The following is a 14,167-nucleotide window of genomic DNA, read 5'->3' on the forward strand; positions in this document are numbered from 1 at the left end:
CCTGGAGGGCAGTGTGTGTGTGACTGACCTTAGGAAGAAACCGGAGCCTCCGCTGCAGTGACCCAGCAACCAGGGCACGGGAGTATACTGCGCCGCTGGGAGTGATGGAGCTGCAGTAAAGATGTCTATTAGACCTAGCCTGCTGCAGCCCTTGTAGATTCTTATAAAAAAAGTTCTTCTTTTCTTGTCAAAATTAATAGCTAAGAATAGGCTGCCTGAGGCAGCCCCCTGTTAAGTGGCCTGCTACTGAAGGCACCAACTACAAACTGAGCTCCCTGTTCATGGAAGCGAGGTTATAGAGGAGGGGGCGCTGAGCATCTTGGGAACAGTCAAAAGCTTTGAGCCTGTTGGTGCCTCAGATCAAGATCCTACTCTACACCCCAATGTGAATCCTTGTGGAGTCCAGTGTACCCCACAGAAGAAATGAATGTGTCACACCCATTGGCAGCAACATTAGAATAGCTGCTGATGGGCACAATTGAGAAAGGAAGGGGGGAAAACATTTGAATCCAGCACATATATGTAATTTGAATATGTAATTTGTACCTTCCTACTTTAAAATGTAATGGATGAACCTCACCCTGTGAGAACTATCTTCATGATCAAGAGATCTCATACGCAAGAAAAGCATGTGTTGAGATAGGGCTGTGGAGGGCGGCTGCTCGGGCACACCCCCGTCAAGTTGAGGAGATTCAACTGAGGAAGCACAAGAAAACTCTTGTCTGGGGACAACAACTGCAAGGAGACCACATATTTTCAGATAAACATGAGAGGGCGGAAGGCTGCCTAATACTGAAGCACCCACAAACATCAATCCATATGCAACAACTAGTGCAAGCATTCCTGGGGAAAGGTCTGCAGCAGACGGATTTGCATACGGTGATGTCATCCAAGCAGTAGGCCAAAGTTGGCTGGAACCCTCATCTGCATATGAAAAGAGAAAAGGGGCGCTTGCATGACCCCTAGTTCGCATTGAACACCCCCACCCTCCTTCGGTGTGGGGCTCATGTTGGCCATGCCCCTGCCCCTGAAGCATTCAAGCTGATTTCTTGCAGCAGCTGGGCACTGTAACAGCTCCAGAGCTGCTCTGTAAGGCAAGTAAAAGGGCGTGGGCCCTGCAGCACTACCTGTAGTTCGCATTGTGCGTTGGAAGGCACAAAGTAAGCAGATGGGAGAAGTCAGGATAGTGCGCAAGGGCATAGAAGGGAGGGGCTCAAGAAAAGAGAAGTGGAAACAGACAGCAAACTAGGCTGGAGAGAGACCTGAGACAAAGAGATCTGAATTATACCAGAGCCAACCAGGGGAAAGCACAAATGCAGTCCCCCCCCTACCACAAATTATGCAGTCGAGTTTCCCACATTTGGGGAAATCACAGAGGCCAGAATGCAATGAATGAACCTCACCCTGGGAAAACAATCTTCATGACCATGGTATCACCTATGCAAAATAAGTATGATTTGAGATAGGGCTGGGGAGGGCCGCTGCTCAGGCACACCTCCGTCAAGTAAAGGAGATTCAACTGAGGCAGCACAAGGGAACTCTCATCTGGGGACAACAACTGCAGGGAGAACACATTTTCAGACGAATGTGGGAGGGCAGAAGGCTGCCTAATACTGAAGCACCCCCCAAACAACAAACCAAATGCAACAGCTAGTGCAAGCATTCCTGGGGGAAGGCCTGCAGCAGATGGATTCGCATATGGTGATGTCATCCAAGCAATGGGCATAGTTGGCTGCAACCCTCGTCTGCATATGAAAAGAGAAAATGGTCACGCAGGGCATGGCGGCCTTTGTGGGGTTGCGCTTGGATGACCCCTAGATCGCTTTATACACCCCCATCAGTGTGGGGCTCATGTTGGCCATGCCCAAGCCCCTGAAGCATTCAAGCTGATTTCTTGCAGCAGCTGGACCCAGTAACAGCTCCAGAGTTGCTCTACAAGACAAGTAAAAGGGTGTGAGCCCTGCAGCACCACCTGTAGTTTGCATACACACATATATAGGACAGCATCTCTTATATGCCCCAGGGGCAATAAAATAGTAGCCTTATCTAGGGTATCCGTCCATGCCGCTACAGCACTACACACCCAGGCCGACGCAATTGCCGGTCTGAGTAAGGTACCTGAATGTGTATAAATGGACTTCAGGGTAATCTCCTGTTTGCGGTCAGCAGACTCTTTGAGGGAAGCCGTATCCTGGGACGGGAGGGCTACCTTCTTGGATAAGCGTGTTAATGCTTTGTCCACCCAAGGGGAGGATTCCCATCGTAACCTATCCGTTGATGGGAAAGGATACGCCATAAGAATCCTTTTGGAAATCTGCAGGGGATTCCCAAGCTTTTTCACATAACTCGTTTAGCTCGTGTGAGGGGGGAAAGGTTACCTCAGGCTTCTTTACCTTGTACATATGTACCCTCTTGTCAGGGATAGGGGGCTCCTCTGTGATGTGCAAAACATTTTTTATTGCCATAATCATATATCAAATGTATTTTGCCAATTTTGGCTGTAACTTTGCATCATCGTAATCGACACTGGAGTCAGAATCCGTGTCGGTATCTGTGTCAACAATCTGGATAGTGGGCGCTTATGAGACCCTGACAGTCCCTGCGACATAGGATCAGGCATGGGTTGAGACCCTGACTGTCGCAAAGCTTCAGCCTTGTCTAATCTTTTGTGCAATGAGTTTACACTAGCATTTAAAACATTCCACATATCCATCCAGTCAGGTGTCGGCGGAGACACCACGTTCATTTGCTCCCGCTCCTCTCTAATATAGCCTTCTTCCTCAGACATGTCGACACACGCGTACCGACACACCACACACACAGGGAATACTTTTACTGAAGACATTTCCCCCACAAGGCCCTTTGGAGAGACAGAGAGAGAGTATGCCAGCACATACCCCAGCGCTATATAACCCAGGAATAGCACAGTAACTTAATGTTTGCACAGTAGCGCTGCTGTATGTAATTTGCGCCGAATTATGTGCCCCCCCCCCTCTCTTTTCAACCCTCTTGTCTACCGTGGTATAAGCAGGGGAGAGTCCGGGGAGCTTCCTCTCAGCGGTGCTGTGGAGAAAAAATGGCGCTGGTGAGTGCTGAGGGAGAAGCCCCGCCCCCTCGGCGGCGGGCTTCTGTCCCGTTTAAACTGTACAATTGGCGGGGGCTCATACATATATACAGTGCCCAGCTGTATATATGTTATATTTTTGCCAAAAAGAGGTTTAAATTGCAGCCCAGGGCGCCCCCCCTGCGCCCTGCACCCTTACAGTGACCGGAGTATGTGAGGTGTATGGGAGCAATGTCGCACAGCTGCAGTGCTGTGCGTTACCTCAATGAAGATCATGAAGTCCTCTGCCGCCTCTGAAGTCTTCTTTTCTTCTCATACTCACCCGGCTTCTATCTTCCGGCTCTGCGAGGGGGACGGACGGCGAGAGTGAGATCCTGCGTACCAATCCCTTTGGAGCTAATCCCTTTGGAGCTAATGGTGTCCAGTAGCTTAAGAAGCAGGACCTTGCAACTCGGAGAGTAGGGCTGCTTCTCTCCCCTCAGTCCCTCGATGCAGGGAGTCTGTTGCCAGCAGTGCTCCCTGAAAATTAAAAACCTAGCAAAATACTTTCTGTCAGAAAGCTCAGGAGAGCTCCTGAAAAGCACCCAGTCTCCACTGGGCACAGTATCAAACTGAGGTATGGAGGAGGGGCATAGAGGGAGGAGCCACTGCACACCCAGAACTAAAGTCTTTCTTAAAGTGCCCATGTCTCCTGCGGAGCCCGTCTATCCCCATGGTCCTTACGGAGTCCCCAGAATCCTCTAGGACGTTAGAGAAAATAGGATTTTAATACCTACCGGTAAATCCTTTTCTCTTAGTCCGTAGAGGATGCTGGGCACCCGTCCCAGTGCGTACTGTGTCTGCAGTTATTAAATGGCCCTTAACTCCAGAACATTTATGTGGAGACAACTTTCCCGACTTGACCATCTTCCTTGGACGTTTTCCCCCTGTGTGACTGCTCCCCAGCCTCGGAGGGCTGCATCCATGGTCCCTAGGATCCAGTCCTGGATCCCGAACCTTCGCCCCTCTAGGAGGTGAGAACTGTGCAGCCACCAATGGAGTGAGATTCTGGTCTTGGAAGACAGGATTATCCTCCGGTGCATGTGTAGGTGGGATCCGGACCACTTGTCCAACAGGTCCCACTGGAACAGTAAAGCCACGCCCATCCCAACGAAGCCACACACCCTATTTTGCGGCGCGCGCACATTTATCCCTTTAATAGTGCCAATTGTGGGGAGCGCCAAAGAATTTTTTGGCTTGGGGGAGAAAAATTTCTAGTTACGCCACTGATCCCAAATCATACTTATTTTGCATAGGAGATACCATGGTCATGAAGATTGTTCTCCCAGGGTGAGGTTCATTCATTGCATTCTGGGTATGCTGACCCCTGTAATTTCCCCAAATGTGGGAAACTCGACTGCATTATTTGTGGTAGTGGGGGACTGTGTTTGTGCTTTCCTCTGGTCAGCTCTGGTAAAAGTCAGATTTCTTTGTCTCAGATTTTCCTCTAGCCTTGTTCTTCTTTCGAGAGTTCCCTTGTGCTGCCTCAGTTGGATTTCCTTCACTTGACAGGGGGGTGCCCGAGCAGCGACCCTCCCCAGCTCTAGCCCAACTCCTACTTACCTGCCAGGTGAGATACTATGCTCATGAAGTTGCTTCTCCCAGGGCAAGGCTCACCCATTGCACTCTGGGTGTGCTGCCCCTGCGATTTCCGCAAATGTGGGAAACTTGACTGCATAATTTGTGTTTCCCCTGGTCGGCTCTCATATGATTCAGATCTCTTTGTCTCAGGTCTCTCTCCAGCCTAGTTTGCTGTCTGTTTCCACTTCTTTTTTCTTGAGCCCCTCCCTTCAATACCCTTGTGCACTATCCTGACTTCTCCTCCCGTCTGCTTACTTTGTGCCTTCCAATGCACAATGCAAACTACAGGTAGTGCTGCAGGGCCCACACCTTTTTACTTGCTTTACAGAGCAGCTCTGGAGCTGTTACAGTGCCCAGCTGCTGCAAGAAATCAGCTTGAATGCTTCAGGGGCTGGGGCATGGCCAACATGAGCCCCACACCGAAGGAGGGTGGGGGTGTTTAATGCGAACTAGGGGTCATCCAAGAGCCGCAAAAGGCCGCCATGCCCTGCATACCCCTTTTCTCTTTTCATATATAGATGAGGGTTCCAGCCAACTTTGGCCCACTGCTTGGATGACATCACCGTATGCAAATCCGTCTTCTGCAGACCTTCCCCCAGGAATGCTTGTACTAGTTGTTGCATTTGGTTTGTTGTTTGGGGGTGCTTCAGTATTAGGCAGCCTTCTGCCCTCCCATGTTCATCTGAAAATATGTGTTCTCCCTGCAGTTGTTGTCCCCAGATGAGAGTTCCCTTGTGCTGCCTCAGTTGAATCTCCTTTATTTGACAGAGATGTGCCTGAGCAGCGGCCCTCCCCAGCCCTATCCCAAATCATACTTATTTTGCATAGGAGATACCATGGTCATGAAGATTGATCTCCCAGGGTGAGGTTCATTCATTGCATTCTGGGTATGCTGACCCCTATGATTTCCCCAAATGTGGGAAACTCGACTGCATTATTTGTGGTAGTGGGGGACTGTGTTTGTTCTTTCCTCTGGTCAGCTCTGGTAAAAGTCAGATTTCTTTGTCTCAGATCTTCCTCTAGCCTTGTTCTTCTTTCGAGAGTTTCCTTGTGCTGCCTCAGTTGTATCTCCTTCACTTGACAGGGGGGTGCCCGAGCAGCGACCCTCCCCAGCTCTAGCCCAACTCCTACTTACCTGCTAGGTGAGATACTATGATCATGAAGGTGCTTCTCCCAGGGCAAGGCTCACCCATTTCACTCTGGGTGTGCTGCTCCTGCGATTTCTCCAAATGTGGGAAACTTGACTGCATAATTTGTGTTTCCCCTGGTCGGCTCTCGTATAATTCAGATCTCTTTGTCTCAGGTCTCTCTCCAGCCTAGTTTGCTGTCTGTTTCCACTTCTCTTTTCTTGAGCCGCTCCCTTCTATGCCCTTGCGCACTATCCTGACTTCTCCCGTCTGCTTAATTTGTGCCTTCCAACGCACAATGCAAACTACAGGTAGTGCTGCAGGGCCCACACCCTTTTATTTGCCTTACAGAGCAGCTCTGGAGCTGTTACAGTGCCCAGCTGCTGCAAGAAATCAGCTTGAATGCTTAAGGGGCTGGGGCATAGCCAACATGAGCCCCACACCGAAGGAGGGTGGAGGTGTTTAATGCGAACTAGGGGTCATCCAAGCACCGCAAAAGGCCGCCATGCCCTGCATGCCCCTTTTCTCTTTTCATATGCAGACGAGGGTTGAAGCCAACTTTGACTCACTGCTTGGATGACATCACCATATGCAAATCCATCTGCTGCAGGCCTTCCCCCAGGAATGCTTGCACTAGTTGTTGCATTTGGTTTGTTGTTTGGGGGTGCTTCAGTATTAGGCAGCCTTCTGCCCTCCCATGTTCATCTGAAAATATGTGTTCTCCCTGCTGTTGTTGTCCCCAGATGAGAGTTCCCTTGTGCTGCCTCAGTTGAATCTCCTTTACTTGACAGAGATGTGCCTGAGCAGCGGCCCTCCCCAGCCCTATCCCAAATCATACTTATTTTGCATAGGAGATACCATGGTCATGAAGATTGATCTCCCAGGGTGAGGTTCATTCATTGCATTCTGGGTATGCTGACCCCTATGATTTCCCCAAATGTGGGAAACTCAACTGCATTATTTGTGGTAGTGGAGGACTGTGTTTGTGCTTTCCTCTGGTCAGCTCTGGTAAAAGTCAGATTTCTTTGTCTCAGATCTTCCTCTAGCCTTGTTCTTCTTTCAAGAGTTCCCTTGTGCTTCCTCAGTTGGATTTCCTTCACTTGACAGGGGGGTGCCCGAGCAGCGACCCTCCCCAGATCTAGCCCAACTCCTACTTACCTGCCAGGTGAGATACTATGATCATGAAGTTGCTTCTCCCAGGGCAAGGCTCACCCATTGCACTCTTGGTGTGCTGCTCCTGCGATTTCCGCAAATGTGGGAAACTTGACTGCATAATTTGTGTTTCCCCTGGTTGGCTCTCATATAATTCAGATCTCTTTGTCTCAGGTCTCTCTCCAGCCTAGTTTGCTGTCTGTTTCCACTTCTTTTTTCTTGAGCCCCTCCCTTCTATACCCTTGTGCACTATCCTGACTTCTCCTCCCGTCTGCTTACTTTGTGCCTTACAATGCACAATGCGAACTACAGGTAGTGCTGCAGGGCCCACACCCTTTTACTTGCCTTACAGAGCAGCTCTGGAGCTGTTACAGTGCCCAGCTGCTGCAAGAAATCAGCTTGAATGCTTCAGGGGCTGGGGCATAGCCAACATGAGCCCCACACCGAAGGAGGGTGGGGGTGTTTAATGCGAACTAGGGGTCATCCAAGCGCCTCAAAAGGCCGCCATGCCCTGCATACCCCTTTTCTCTTTTCATATGCAGATGAGGGTTCCAGACAACTTTGGCCCACTGCTTGGATGACATCACCGTATGCAAATCCGTCTTCTGCAGACCTTCCCCCAGGAATGCTTGTACTAGTTGTTGCATTTGGTTTGTTGTTTGGGGGTGCTTCAATATTAGGCAGCCTTCTGCCCTCCCATGTTCATCTGAAAATATGTGTTCTCCCTGCAGTTGTTGTCCCCAGATGAGAGTTCCCTTGTGCTGCCTCAGTTGAATCTCCTTTACTTGACAGAGATGTGCCTGAGCAGCGGCCCTCCCCAGCCCTATCCCAAATCATACTTATTTTGCATAGGAGATGCCATGGTCATGAAGATTGTTCTCCCAGGGTGAGGTTCATTCATTGCATTCTGGGTATGCTGACCCCTGTGATTTCCCCAATTGTGGGAAACTCGACTGCATTATTTGTGGTAGTGGGGGACTGTGTTTGTGCTTTCCTCTGGTCAGCTCTGGTAAAAGTCAGATTTCTTTGTCTCAGATCTTGCTCTAGCCTTGTTCTTCTTTCGAGAGTTCCCTTGTGCTGCCTCAGTTGGATCTCCTTCACTTGACAGGGGGGTGCCCGAGCAGCGACCCTCCCCAGCTCTAGCCCAACTCCTACTTACCTGCCAGGTGAGATACTATGATCAGGAAGGTGCTTCTCCCAAGGCAAGGCTCACCCATTGCACTCTGGGTGTGCTGCTCCTGTGATTTCCCAAAATGTGGGACACTTGACTGCATAATTTGTGTTTCCTCTGGTCGGCTCTCGTATAATTCAGATCTCTTTGCATCAGGTCTCTCTCCAGCCTAGTTTGCTGTCTGTTTCCACTTCTCTTTTCTTGAGCCGTTCCCTTTTATGCCCTTGCGCACTATACTGACTTCTCCCGTCTGCTTACTTTGTGCCTTGCAACGCACAATGCGAACTACAGGTAGTGCTGCAGGTCCCACAACCTTTTATTTGCCTTACAGAGCAGCTCTGGAGCTGTTACAGAGCCCAGCTTCTGCAAGAAATCAGCTTGAATGCTTCAGGGGCTGGGGCATAGCCAACATGAGCCCCACACCGAAGGAGGGTGGAGGTGTTTAATGTGAACTAGGGGTCATCCAAGTGCCGCAAAAGGCCGCCATGCCCTGCATACCCCTTTTCTCTTTTCATATATAGATGAGGGTTCCAGCCAACTTTGGCCCACTGCTTGGATGACATCACCGTATGCAAATCCGTCTTCTGCAGACCTTCCCCCAGGAATGCTTGTACTAGTTGTTGCATTTGGTTTGTTGTTTGGGGGTGCTTCAGTATTAGGCAGCCTTCTGCCCTCCCATGTTCATCTGAAAATATGTGTTCTCCCTGCAGTTGTTGTCCCCAGATGAGAGTTCCCTTGTGCTGCCTCAGTTGAATCTCCTTTACTTGACAGAGATGTGCCTGAGCAGCGGCCCTCCCCAGCCCTATCCCAAATCATACTTATTTTGCATAGGAGATACCATGGTCATGAAGATTGATCTCCCAGGGTGAGGTTCATTCATTGCATTCTGGGTATGCTGACCCCTATGATTTCCCCAAATGTGGGAAACTCGACTGCATTATTTGTGATAGTGGGGGACTGTGTTTGTTCTTTCCTCTGGTCAGCTCTGGTAACAGTCAGATTTCTTTGTCTCAGATCTTCCTCTAGCCTTGTTCTTCTTTCGAGAGTTTCCTTGTGCTGCCTCAGTTGTATCTCCTTCACTTGACAGGGGGGTGCCCGAGCAGCGACCCTCCCCAGCTCTAGCCCAACTCCTACTTACCTGCTAGGTGAGATACTATGATCATGAAGGTGCTTCTCCCAGGGCAAGGCTCACCCATTTCACTCTGGGTGGGCTGCTCCTGCGATTTCTCCAAATGTGGGAAACTTGACTGCATAATTTGTGTTTCCCCTGGTCGGCTCTCGTATAATTCAGATCTCTTTGTCTCAGGTCTCTCTCCAGCCTAGTTTGCTGTCTGTTTCCACTTCTCTTTTCTTGAGCCGCTCCCTTCTATGCCCTTGCGCACTATCCTGACTTCTCCCGTCTGCTTAATTTGTGCCTTCCAACGCACAATGCAAACTACAGGTAGTGCTGCAGGGCCCACACCCTTTTATTTGCCTTACAGAGCAGCTCTGGAGCTGTTACAGTGCCCAGCTGCTGCAAGAAATCAGCTTGAATGCTTCAGGGGCTGGGGCATAGCCAACATGAGCCCCACACCGAAGGAGGGTGGAGGTGTTTAATGCGAACTAGGGGTCATCCAAGCGCCGCAAAAGGCCGCCATGCCCCGCATGCCCCTTTTCTCTTTTCATATGCAGACGAGGGTTGAAGCCAAGTTTGACTCACTGCTTGGATGACATCACCATATGCAAATCCATCTGCTGCAGGCCTTCCCCCAGGAATGCTTGCACTAGTTGTTGCATTTGGTTTGTTGTTTGGGGGTGCTTCAGTATTAGGCAGCCTTCTGCCCTCCCATGTTCATCTGAAAATATGTGTTCTCCCTGCAGTTGTTGTCCCCAGATGAGAGTTCCCTTGTGCTGCCTCAGTTGAATCTCCTTTACTTGACAGAGATGTGCCTGAGCAGCGGCCCTCCCCAGCCCTATCCCAAATCATACTTATTTTGCATAGGAGATACCATGGTCATGAAGATTGATCTCCCAGGGTGAGGTTCATTCATTGCATTCTGGGTATGCTGACCCCTATGATTTCCCCAAATGTGGGAAACTCAACTGCATTATTTGTGGTAGTGGAGGACTGTGTTTGTGCTTTCCTCTGGTCAGCTCTGGTAAAAGTCAGATTTCTTTGTCTCAGATCTTCCTCTAGCCTTGTTCTTCTTTCAAGAGTTCCCTTGTGCTTCCTCAGTTGGATTTCCTTCACTTGACAGGGGGGTGCCCGAGCAGCGACCCTCCCCAGATCTAGCCCAACTCCTACTTACCTGCCAGGTGAGATACTATGATCATGAAGTTGCTTCTCCCAGGGCAAGGCTCACCCATTGCACTCTTGGTGTGCTGCTCCTGCGATTTCCGCAAATGTGGGAAACTTGACTGCATAATTTGTGTTTCCCCTGGTCGGCTCTCATATAATTCAGATCTCTTTGTCTCAGGTCTCTCTCCAGCCTAGTTTGCTGTCTGTTTCCACTTCTTTTTTCTTGAGCCCCTCCCTTCTATAGCCTTGTGCACTATCCTGACTTCTCCTCCCGTCTGCTTACTTTGTGCCTTACAATGCACAATGCGAACTACAGGTAGTGCTGCAGGGCCCACACCCTTTTACTTGCCTTACAGAGCAGCTCTGGAGCTGTTACAGTGCCCAGCTGCTGCAAGAAATCAGCTTGAATGCTTCAGGTGCTGGGGCATAGCCAACATGAGCCCCACACCGAAGGAGGGTGGGGGTGTTTAATGCGAACTAGGGGTCATCCAAGCGCCTCAAAAGGCCGCCATGCCCTGCATACCCCTTTTCTCTTTTCATATGCAGATGAGGGTTCCAGCCAACTTTGGCCCACTGCTTGGATGACATCACCGTATGCAAATCCGTCTTCTGCAGACCTTCCCCCAGGAATGCTTGTACTAGTTGTTGCATTTGGTTTGTTGTTTGGGGGTGCTTCAATATTAGGCAGCCTTCTGCCCTCCCATGTTCATCTGAAAATATGTGTTCTCCCTGCAGTTGTTGTCCCCAGATGAGAGTTCCCTTGTGCTGCCTCAGTTGAATCTCCTTTACTTGACAGAGATGTGCCTGAGCAGCGGCCCTCCCCAGCCCTATCCCAAATCATACTTATTTTGCATAGGAGATGCCATGGTCATGAAGATTGTTCTCCCAGGGTGAGGTTCATTCATTGCATTCTGGGTATGCTGACCCCTGTGATTTCCCCAATTGTGGGAAACTCGACTGCATTATTTGTGGTAGTGGGGGACTGTGTTTGTGCTTTCCTCTGGTCAGCTCTGGTAAAAGTCAGATTTCTTTGTCTCAGATCTTGCTCTAGCCTTGTTCTTCTTTCGAGAGTTCCCTTGTGCTGCCTCAGTTGGATCTCCTTCACTTGACAGGGGGGTGCCCGAGCAGCGACCCTCCCCAGCTCTAGCCCAACTCCTACTTACCTGCCAGGTGAGATACTATGATCAGGAAGGTGCTTCTCCCAAGGCAAGGCTCACCCATTGCACTCTGGGTGTGCTGCTCCTGTGATTTCCCAAAATGTGGGACACTTGACTGCATAATTTGTGTTTCCTCTGGTCGGCTCTCGTATAATTCAGATCTCTTTGCATCAGGTCTCTCTCCAGCCTAGTTTGCTGTCTGTTTCCACTTCTCTTTTCTTGAGCCGTTCCCTTTTATGCCCTTGCGCACTATACTGACTTCTCCCGTCTGCTTACTTTGTGCCTTGCAACGCACAATGCGAACTACAGGTAGTGCTGCAGGTCCCACAACCTTTTATTTGCCTTACAGAGCAGCTCTGGAGCTGTTACAGAGCCCAGCTTCTGCAAGAAATCAGCTTGAATGCTTCAGGGGCTGGGGCATAGCCAACATGAGCCCCACACCGAAGGAGGGTGGAGGTGTTTAATGTGAACTAGGGGTCATCCAAGCGCCGCAAAAGGCCGCCATGCCCTGCATACCCCTTTTCTCTTTTCATATATAGATGAGGGTTCCAGCCAACTTTGGCCCACTGCTTGGATGACATCACCGTATGCAAATCCGTCTTCTGCAGACCTTCCCCCAGGAATGCTTGTACTAGTTGTTGCATTTGGTTTGTTGTTTGGGGGTGCTTCAATATTAGGCAGCCTTCTGCCCTCCCATGTTCATCTGAAAATATGTGTTCTCCCTGCAGTTGTTGTCCCCAGATGAGAGTTCCCTTGTGCTGCCTCAGTTGAATCTCCTTTACTTGACAGAGATGTGCCTGAGCAGCGGCCCTCCCCAGCCCTATCCCAAATCATACTTATTTTGCATAGGAGATACCATGGTCATGAAGATTGATCTCCCAGGGTGAGGTTCATTCATTGCATTCTGGGTATGCTGACCCCTATGATTTCCCCAAATGTGGGAAACTCAACTGCATTATTTGTGGTAGTGGAGGACTGTGTTTGTGCTTTCCTCTGGTCAGCTCTGGTAAAAGTCAGATTTCTTTGTCTCAGATCTTCCTCTAGCCTTGTTCTTTCAAGAGTTCCCTTGTGCTTCCTCAGTTGGATTTCCTTCACTTGACAGGGGGGTGCCCGAGCAGCGACCTTCCCCAGATCTAGCCCAACTCCTACTTACCTGCCAGGTGAGATACTATGATCATGAAGTTGCTTCTCCCAGGGCAAGGCTCACCCATTGCACTCTTGGTGTGCTGCTCCTGCGATTTCCGCAAATGTGGGAAACTTGACTGCATAATTTGTGTTTCCCCTGGTCGGCTCTCATATAATTCAGATCTCTTTGTCTCAGGTCTCTCTCCAGCCTAGTTTGCTGTCTGTTTCCACTTTTTTTTTTTCTTGAGCCCCTCCCTTCTATACCCTTGTGCACTATCCTGACTTCTCCTCCCGTCTGCTTACTTTGTGCCTTCCAATGCACAATGCAAACTACAGGTAGTGCTGCAGGGCCCACACCTTTTTACTTGCCTTACAGAGCAGCTCTGGAGCTGTTACAGTGCCCAGCTGCTGCAAGAAATCAGCTTGAATGCTTCAGGGGCTGGGGCATGGCCAACATGAGCCCCACACCGAAGGAGGGTGGGGGTGTTTAATGCGAACTAGGGGTCATCCAAGCGCCGCAAAAGGCCGCCATGCCCTGCATACCCCTTTTCTCTTTTCATATGTAGATGAGGGTTCCAGCCAACTTTGGCCCACTGCTTGGATGACATCACCGTATGCAAATCCGTCTTCTGCAGACCTTCCCCCAGGAATGCTTGTACTAGTTGTTGCATTTGGTTTGTTGTTTGGGGGTGCTTCAGTATTAGGCAGCCTTCTGCCCTCCCATGTTCATCTGAAAATATGTGTTCTCCCTGCAGTTGTTGTCCTCAGATGAGAGTTCCCTTGTGCTGCCTCAGTTGAATCTCCTTTACTTGACAGAGATGTGCCTGAGCAGCGGCCCTCCCCAGCCCTATCCCAAATCATACTTATTTTGCATAGGAGATACCATGGTCATGAAGATTGATCTCCCAGGGTGAGGTTCATTCATTGCATTCTGGGTATGCTGACCCCTATGATTTCCCCAACTGTGGGAAACTCGACTGCATTATTTGTGGTAGTGGAGGACTGTGTTTGTGCTTTCCTCTGGTCAGCTCTGGTAAAAGTCAGATTTCTTTGTCTCAGATCTTCCTCTAGCCTTGTTCTTCTTTCGAGAGTTCCCTTGTGCTGCCTCAGTTGGATCTCCTTCACTTGACAGGGGGGTGCCCGAGCAGCGACCCTCCCCAGCTCTAGCCCATCTCATACTTACCTGCCAGGTGAGATACTATGATCAGGAAGGTGCTTCTCCCAGGGCAAGGCTCACCCATTGCACTCTGGGTGTGCTGCTCCTGTGATTTCCCCAAATGTGGGACACTTGACTGCATAATTTGTGTTTCCTCTGGTCGGCTCTCGTATAATTCAGATCTCTTTGTCTCAGGTCTATCTCCAGCCTAGTTTGCTGTCTGTTTCCACTTCTTTTTTCTTGAGCCCCTCCCTTCTATACCCTTGTGCACTATCCTGACTTCTCCTCCCGTCTGCTTACTTTGTGCCTTACAATGC

At 49.9% G+C, this 14,167-nt stretch overlaps 15 non-coding genes and 4 pseudogenes across 15 annotated transcripts; 18 read left to right on the plus strand and 1 right to left on the minus strand.

Annotated features, from left to right (window-relative positions):
* Window positions 1–1,298: 1,298 nt before the first annotated feature.
* LOC135036027 (U1 spliceosomal RNA) lies at window positions 1,299–1,454 on the minus strand. Its single transcript, XR_010230872.1, has one exon. It is a non-coding gene; the product is annotated as a U1 spliceosomal RNA (small nuclear RNA).
* Window positions 1,455–4,342: 2,888 nt separating this feature from the next.
* LOC135036022 (U1 spliceosomal RNA) lies at window positions 4,343–4,506 on the plus strand. The gene has a single exon (XR_010230867.1). It is a non-coding gene; the product is annotated as a U1 spliceosomal RNA (small nuclear RNA).
* A 152-nt stretch (window positions 4,507–4,658) lies between these two features.
* Window positions 4,659–4,800, plus strand: LOC135036037 (U1 spliceosomal RNA; annotated as a pseudogene).
* Window positions 4,801–5,495: 695 nt separating this feature from the next.
* On the plus strand, window positions 5,496–5,659 carry LOC135036024 (U1 spliceosomal RNA). The gene has a single exon (XR_010230869.1). It is a non-coding gene; the product is annotated as a U1 spliceosomal RNA (small nuclear RNA).
* Window positions 5,660–5,811: 152 nt separating this feature from the next.
* LOC135036035 (U1 spliceosomal RNA) lies at window positions 5,812–5,974 on the plus strand. The gene has a single exon (XR_010230878.1). It is a non-coding gene; the product is annotated as a U1 spliceosomal RNA (small nuclear RNA).
* Window positions 5,975–6,645: 671 nt separating this feature from the next.
* Window positions 6,646–6,809, plus strand: LOC135036013 (U1 spliceosomal RNA). The gene has a single exon (XR_010230858.1). It is a non-coding gene; the product is annotated as a U1 spliceosomal RNA (small nuclear RNA).
* A 152-nt stretch (window positions 6,810–6,961) lies between these two features.
* LOC135036040 (U1 spliceosomal RNA) lies at window positions 6,962–7,103 on the plus strand (annotated as a pseudogene).
* Window positions 7,104–7,798: 695 nt separating this feature from the next.
* LOC135036018 (U1 spliceosomal RNA) lies at window positions 7,799–7,962 on the plus strand. The gene has a single exon (XR_010230863.1). It is a non-coding gene; the product is annotated as a U1 spliceosomal RNA (small nuclear RNA).
* A 152-nt stretch (window positions 7,963–8,114) lies between these two features.
* On the plus strand, window positions 8,115–8,277 carry LOC135036031 (U1 spliceosomal RNA). The gene has a single exon (XR_010230875.1). It is a non-coding gene; the product is annotated as a U1 spliceosomal RNA (small nuclear RNA).
* A 671-nt stretch (window positions 8,278–8,948) lies between these two features.
* Window positions 8,949–9,112, plus strand: LOC135036025 (U1 spliceosomal RNA). The gene has a single exon (XR_010230870.1). It is a non-coding gene; the product is annotated as a U1 spliceosomal RNA (small nuclear RNA).
* A 152-nt stretch (window positions 9,113–9,264) lies between these two features.
* Window positions 9,265–9,427, plus strand: LOC135036036 (U1 spliceosomal RNA). The gene has a single exon (XR_010230879.1). It is a non-coding gene; the product is annotated as a U1 spliceosomal RNA (small nuclear RNA).
* A 671-nt stretch (window positions 9,428–10,098) lies between these two features.
* Window positions 10,099–10,262, plus strand: LOC135036014 (U1 spliceosomal RNA). The gene has a single exon (XR_010230859.1). It is a non-coding gene; the product is annotated as a U1 spliceosomal RNA (small nuclear RNA).
* A 152-nt stretch (window positions 10,263–10,414) lies between these two features.
* LOC135036038 (U1 spliceosomal RNA) lies at window positions 10,415–10,556 on the plus strand (annotated as a pseudogene).
* Window positions 10,557–11,251: 695 nt separating this feature from the next.
* LOC135036019 (U1 spliceosomal RNA) lies at window positions 11,252–11,415 on the plus strand. The gene has a single exon (XR_010230864.1). It is a non-coding gene; the product is annotated as a U1 spliceosomal RNA (small nuclear RNA).
* Window positions 11,416–11,567: 152 nt separating this feature from the next.
* LOC135036032 (U1 spliceosomal RNA) lies at window positions 11,568–11,730 on the plus strand. Its single transcript, XR_010230876.1, has one exon. It is a non-coding gene; the product is annotated as a U1 spliceosomal RNA (small nuclear RNA).
* A 671-nt stretch (window positions 11,731–12,401) lies between these two features.
* LOC135036015 (U1 spliceosomal RNA) lies at window positions 12,402–12,565 on the plus strand. The gene has a single exon (XR_010230860.1). It is a non-coding gene; the product is annotated as a U1 spliceosomal RNA (small nuclear RNA).
* A 149-nt stretch (window positions 12,566–12,714) lies between these two features.
* On the plus strand, window positions 12,715–12,856 carry LOC135036039 (U1 spliceosomal RNA; annotated as a pseudogene).
* Window positions 12,857–13,553: 697 nt separating this feature from the next.
* On the plus strand, window positions 13,554–13,717 carry LOC135036023 (U1 spliceosomal RNA). The gene has a single exon (XR_010230868.1). It is a non-coding gene; the product is annotated as a U1 spliceosomal RNA (small nuclear RNA).
* A 152-nt stretch (window positions 13,718–13,869) lies between these two features.
* LOC135036028 (U1 spliceosomal RNA) lies at window positions 13,870–14,032 on the plus strand. Its single transcript, XR_010230873.1, has one exon. It is a non-coding gene; the product is annotated as a U1 spliceosomal RNA (small nuclear RNA).
* Window positions 14,033–14,167: the final 135 nt, after the last annotated feature.

The sequence above is a fragment of the Pseudophryne corroboree genome, unplaced genomic scaffold (genome assembly GCF_028390025.1).
Source record: "Pseudophryne corroboree isolate aPseCor3 unplaced genomic scaffold, aPseCor3.hap2 scaffold_628, whole genome shotgun sequence".
In the NCBI taxonomy this organism is placed as follows: domain Eukaryota; kingdom Metazoa; phylum Chordata; class Amphibia; order Anura; family Myobatrachidae; genus Pseudophryne; species Pseudophryne corroboree.